The sequence below is a fragment of the Bos indicus genome, chromosome 4 (assembly GCF_029378745.1).
Source record: "Bos indicus isolate NIAB-ARS_2022 breed Sahiwal x Tharparkar chromosome 4, NIAB-ARS_B.indTharparkar_mat_pri_1.0, whole genome shotgun sequence".
NCBI classification, from domain to species: Eukaryota; Metazoa; Chordata; class Mammalia; order Artiodactyla; family Bovidae; genus Bos; species Bos indicus.
This window is the reverse complement of record NC_091763.1, coordinates 98,511,892-98,518,489: the sequence shown is the minus strand read 5'-3', so window position 1 is coordinate 98,518,489 and position 6,598 is coordinate 98,511,892. Positions and strand designations below refer to the sequence as shown.

The 6,598-nt window shown below is 43.3% G+C and overlaps 1 long non-coding RNA gene across 1 annotated transcript in view; it reads right to left on the bottom strand.

The window, feature by feature from the left end:
• Window positions 1-1,570: 1,570 nt before the first annotated feature.
• The window catches only part of LOC139182763 (uncharacterized), a 13,664-nt gene continuing 8,636 nt past the window's right edge, over window positions 1,571-6,598 (bottom strand). The window contains exon 2 of the long non-coding RNA XR_011566316.1: window positions 1,571-5,252. This is a non-coding gene — a long non-coding RNA (uncharacterized lncRNA). The remainder of the gene's footprint in view (window positions 5,253-6,598) is intronic.

Genomic DNA, 6,598 nt, shown 5'->3' with positions numbered 1-6,598 from the left:
GTCATTATCACCTCTTCCAGCTCCACAAAACTTCTTGTCCTAAACCCTTCTTGGCCCATTGTGAACTTGTAACTGTGAAACACAAGGCCCCCAGCCTTTAACCACAAGAAAAAGTTGTCGAGATGCACAGCTGACAGATACGCATTCTCCCAGTTACCTGGTATTCAAGACTATTACATAGTTACGAGCTTTCTTTCTGAAGATTTCATAAGAAAGAGAAAGCAATTTCTGCTCTGAACACTTAAATCAGCTAGAAAAAGGAAGAAGTTCTATTAATAAACTTATTACATATTCATAGATCCCTCACCATGAGCCTTCTCTATTTATAGATCTTATAAACACTCTTCCTGAAAAGTCTTAAGGTACAGATCATTCATGTTCTACTCCTCAACCTGGTTCAAGCTCTTCGTAGATCATTTTCTCCTTGGCAGTGAGATAAGAGAGAAAGTAAAGGGACTTTCTAAAGTATTCCATCTGGGTTCCACCCTCCATTTAGCTTTATATGGTCAGGGGCAGGTCCCTTAACCCCTCTGAGCCTTAAAGACCTCACCTGTAAGGTAGCGTTAATACCCACCTGCAGGCTGGATTAGTAAAATCTGGGTGTCAATAGCTGCACAGAGAAGGTGACTTCACACACTCCTCCTTCATTTTTGAACATCTTTGCCCAGATAGCCACTTTAAGGGTAGAGAGAATGTGATTGAACAATGACGCACGTGGGACATTCCTTCGATGAGATGGACCCTGGTGACTGCTCTCCATGCACTGGGAATACCCCTGCAATATGGGCTTCTGCAGCCAGAGTCAGACCAGTTCGCTTCCTGTCACCTTGTCGTGTAAAACTCTTAACACACTGCCTTTCACTTGAGTCATCTTAGCAGGACCTGTTTGTTGTATTTCTCTAGGTTCTACCCTGCCCCCATAAAGTAGGACAACCTGCTCTCTGGGAACTTTTTTAGAGGACAAGACACCATTCGTTCCCTTTCACCTCCTCCAGCTTCACTTACTCTTCCTTGTGGGTGGTGGAGTGACTTCTTCAGTGAATCCAGGACTTTTCCTGAATTTGAATTGTGCCTGTTTGGGGCAGCCTTTTCCAGATCTTCTATCTCTCCCTTTGTGTCTCAGAGAAAACCTGTCTTTGGATTGTATGCATTTTCCACCAGGTAAATGACCAACCTCTGGACACAGCGGTCCCGGTTTGCATGGCTCTGGTAGGAACATTTAATCAGAAGTTCAGGGGAGGGCACATGGTGGAGCCTGGTTGCAAAGTTCAAACCCTGTTCTCCAGCTCAGCCTTGTCAGAAACAAAGCTGATATTTGGGTTCCATGTATCTGATTCTTGTAGCTCTGGCTCAATTTATTCTCACCCCATGAAGTGAAAAGCAGTCACCCTCAGACTCCAATAGAATGTGATGAATACATGTTGACGATTACTTTGACTTTTGATTGCACAGGCATTTCCATGCTAGGAACATGCAATATGCCATTTTTTTCTGAACGTCAGATAAGTGATTGTCAAGCAAGTTCTGATACTTTTATAATAGATAAATCCAACTTTTGTGTTTGGGTGCATTAAATCAGATTATGGTTGGAGTAAATCTCTCTCTCTCTCTCTTTTTTTTTTTTTTTTTTTTCTGTTTTGGCTACACTGTGCAGCAAACAGGATCTTAGTTCCCTGACCAAGATCAAACCCACTCTACTTGACTGCCAAGAGAAGTCCCCGGGTAAATATCTTTCTAGGTTTTGTTACAAAGGTAACTCTCTTTGAGATTTTTTTAAATGACTACTGAAGAAAGTTTTTTTCTTTTTTTTTTGCAAATATTGACTTTTGTTTCAGCCTTTTAAAAATCAATGCCTATATGTAGTTTTGGCATTGGCAGTGCTACAAAGCTGATGCTTCTTCAATACCAGAGTTAACTCAGGGTCAACTCTGGGTACATGGCCGTAAATCAGGTGACCAGATGACTGATATTCGTTCGCTGGACAGAAGCAGCCCTCTAAGGAAGGCTGTATTGCAGAGTGTTGGCCACGAATCCCAGAGTCAGATACCTGCCTTCTACCAGGTTCCATCTTCCTCGCTGTGATCTATGGTACCTTTTAACCTTCCCATGCCTCAATTTCTTCTTTCACAAATTGAGGGAATTATTATTAATAGTAACTGTCTTCTGAGTTTCCTGTGGGGATTACTTATATTAATAGGCTTGTAATGATGCCTGGCACAGAGTAAGAACACTGGTTCTGGGACCAGACTGCATAACTCAACCTGCCACCTACTCAACCTCTGTAGGTCTTCGTTTCCTCATCTATAAAACTGGTTTAACAATACTCACCTCTTGGTGAGTATGACGCATAAGTAAGAACATCTGTGCAGAGTTTGTGGCAAACAGGAGCATAAATAAGCATGATATCTTTCTATCATGAAAAAGATTTTTTTCCTATTGTTTTGACCACCCTGTAGGGCAGGTGGGATCTTAGTTCCCCAGGCAGCGATGGGACCCGTGCCCCTGCAGTGCAAATGCAGTGTCTTGATCACTGGACCCCCAGCGAAGTCCCAAAAGAGAAGACTGAAGGAAGACAGTCCAGGACGGACATGACAGCTGCACCATTAAAAGAACCTAGGCTCCTTCTCTCCTGCTGCTTTATCCAGGCTGTCTCATGATTCCAGCTGGCTGCTTGAGCTCCAGTCTCATATATCTACATTCCAGGCTACAGAAAGGAAAAGAAGGAAAGGTATACCCTTAACAATTTACTTAGTTGTTAGGTTTACCAAATGTTCTCTTAGAAAACTCAATTCCCTTCGCTTGATTGGCATGGAATTAGAACCTTTTCTCAACTATAATTTTACTTCCTATAAAACCTGTGTTACCAAGTTCAAGCTTGCTCTGCTCGATGTGCAACAGGCCAATAAATCCAAGATGGGGTGTTAAGACAAGGAAGGGACTTTATTCAGGAGCCGAATGACCAAGAAGATGGCAGGCTAGCACCTCAAAACAACCATCTTGTTGGGACCTAGATGCTAGGTTCTTTGATGGATAAGAGATGGAGGAAGGTGAGGAAACAAAGTAAGAAGACTATTCAGTCCTTGCAAATGTCCCTAGAATGGCGAGCTTCATGCAGGGGGATGTCTTAGTTTCACTTCCTTAACAGTCATTTTCATGGGTGGTGTGAAATGGAATATCTCCTGTCATATCAACAAACAAAGATGCCACATCTATCTTTGATGCTGGCCTCCCCAAAAGTGAATTTCTAGGCCACGCTGGTAAGCAGCAGACTAGGGGCTCTGCGCCATTTACCGCACAAAGAATTAAGAATGTCACAGTCCTTCACAGGTGGGCAGGGTCAGTTTATCTCCCTGAAGCAGGCTATTCTGTATGCCTATAATAACAAAAGCAGCAAGATGAGGGTTAAAGTCACAGAGAGGATCCAGTGTGAATTCAAAATTAACCCTTCCTGGTTACGTGACACCTGCTGGTGATTTTTCTACATTCATAATTGAAACAAATCTCAGAATTTCAGAAAACATTTTTCCTTAAGAAGTTTCATGTACATATGTATATATATGAAACAAGTTGCATGTATGTATAGACAAGCTGCAGTCAATGGATTTATAGTGTAAATATCAGTCATTTTACATTTTATGGACAGTGCCCTCTACAAGGGCACTTCCCACGTGGCTCAGTGGTAAAGAATCCACCTGCCAATGCAGGAGACACGGGTTTGATCCTTGTGCTGGGAAGATCCCCTGGAGGAGGGCATGACAACCCACTCCAGTGTTCTTGCCTGGGAAATCCCATGGACAGAGAAGCCTAGCAGGCTACATTCCAAGGAGTCACAAAAGAGTGGGACATGACTTAGTGACTGAACAACAACAAGCCCTCTGTTAACTTTTGAGGAAGTTAGAAATCCATCAGTTCAGTTCAGTCACTCAGTCGTGTCCAACTCTTTGGGACCCCATGGACTGCAGCACACCAGGCCTCCCTGTCCATCACCAAGTCCTGGAGTTTACTCAAACTCATGTCCATTGAGTTGGTGATGCCATCCAACCAACTCATTCTCTATCGTCCCCTTCTCCTCCTGCCTTCAATCTTTCCCAGCATCAAGGTCTTTTCAACTGAGTCAGTTCTTCGCATCAGGTGGCCAAACTATTGGAGTTTCAGTTTCAGCATCAGTCCTTCCAATGAATATTCAAGACTGACTTCCTTTAGGATGGACTGGTTGGATCTCCCTGCAGTTTGGCCCTCAGCTTTCTTTATAGTCCAACTCTCGCATCCATACATGACTAAAACCCATAGCTTTGACTAGACTATATGAGGATCTTAAAAGAAGCTTGGAAAAAAAAAAAAAAAGAAGAAGCTTGGAAGCCTTCCCTGAAAAGATGCACACAAAAATATATTCTCCTAATTGTACATATATAATGGTTTTTTATTGCATTAAAAATGTACTTCTTTCTCAGAAATAACATTTTAACATGTACAAAGATTTATAACTCATTCACTCGCATAAATGTGGAAGCTTGGTGAATTGTGTTGACAATGGGATTTCCTTTTCTTTTAACAAAAGAAAAAAAAAACTGCCTCAAGTTTCAGCATGTGCTGCCTCTGCAAAGTCCGTGAGTTTCTTGGGACTGTGTTCCCATTTCTCAACAAAATCTTGTGATTCAAACAGGCATTCAAAGCCCTGATTCTGATGAAACTGATGATGCCTGCAGCAGCAGACAAGAGTTCTTTCAGGATTTTCGCAGAGTCCTCAAAAATTACAATGAAATGTGGGGCCCTCCCCCACCCCCAGGCACTCCCTACCCGTCATTCTAACTCTTTCAACCTTGTGATCTGTCTATGAAATCATCATATCCATTTGGTTAATGAATTTATTCCTTTTTTTTTTTTTTTTTCAAGTGTTAAAATGGTATGCATCGTGATTACTGAGGTTTTTTTTTTTTTTTTTTTTTGGCGCTGCGAGAAACGTTGAGCCTGAGGCGAATGCCTCCCTGAGCTCACCCTGATCTTGGCCCTGGAGGTTGAGGCAGTTTGAAAGAGGTGGGACGGTGTGGAGTGGGGAGAATTTCAGTTCAGTTCAGTTCAGTTCAGTGGGGATAATTTCAGTTCAGTTCAGTTCAGTTCAGTCGCTCAGTCGCCTCCGATTCTTTGCGAACTCATGGACTGCTGCAGGCCGGGGTTTCCCTGTCCATCACAAACTCCCGGAGCTCTCTTAAGAGGGGGCCGTTTTTCCTCTGCCAATCTTCATTCCACTGAGCCTAAAATTGAAAATACACTCCTGGCATATTGCAGCTTTTAGTTCTTTTCCTCTCTCAACATCTCATATACTGTGCAGCACATGGCATCAAATTGTAAGCTCCATGATCCCTTCTACTGACCTCAGGGTCACTTTTCCACATTTCTGTAGGGCTTCTGTAACTATTCTAGGTAATCTTCAATATCCACATAATTCTAATATCTCAGTTAGTTGACCGCCTTCAATTGTTATGAAATTTCCCCTTCTTTACCGTTGCTGCTAAGTTGCTTCAGTCATGTCCGACTCTGTGCGACCCCATAGACGGCAGCCCACCAGGCTCCCCCGTCCCTGGGATTCTCCAGGCAAGAACAGTAGAGTGGGTTGCCATTTCCTTCTCCAATGCATGAAAGTGAAAAGTGAAAGAGAAGTTGCTCAGTCGTGTCCGACTCTTCGAGACCCCATGGACTGCAGCCCACCAGGCTCCTCCATCCATGGGATTTTCCAGGCAAGAGTACTGGAGTGGGGTGCCATTGCCTTCTCCAACTGTTACTTACCAATAAACCTATTACCATTAAATCTCAAATTTAAGCATCAAATCCTGACCAATACTTCTTATCCCATTTATTTCCTCTCACACTCATATTTCATCAATTCTTTGGCACCATTAAGACCTCTGACTGACTAATCTTATCTCATTTCTCTGTCCCTCACCTCCACCTTCACTAGACAGTCAACATCCCTTCATCCTTGATTCCCTCTTTATCCAGCTTAGATTCCATGGTCTATCGCAATAATTGTTGCATTTATGTTTACCTGGCAAATAAGAGTTTTTCTGTTCCCACCAATAAGGAGAATCAAAGGCTTTTTCCATTTAGACAGAACGGACAATAGTATGCATTTACAGGTTTTCCCCGGGATGAAGTTAATTGTTTTGTCTTCTGTCATAGTCCAAAGATATCTGGACCTCAGGACATCCCACATGGATTCACTATACCAACCACAGCACAGTAATTGGACTGTCCCAGCAAGAAATGGTTAGTACATTGGAGACCTTAGAATGAAGCATGTCCTCCAGAGGGTGGGAAATAAACCCCACCAAGACTCAGGACGCATGCCACATCAACAAAGTTTTTAGGGGTCTGGTGGTCGGCACATTCTGGAACAGCCCACCCAAGTAATGTGCATGTGTGTGGCTTTAGTCACGTCCAACTCTTTGCAACCCATGGACTATAGCCTTCCACTGTCCATGGGATTTTGCAGGCAAGAATACTGGAGTGGGTTGCCGTGCCCACCTCCAGGGGATCTTCCCAACCCAGGCATTGAACCCATGTTGGCAGGCGGGTTCTTTACCACTAGTGCCACCTGGGA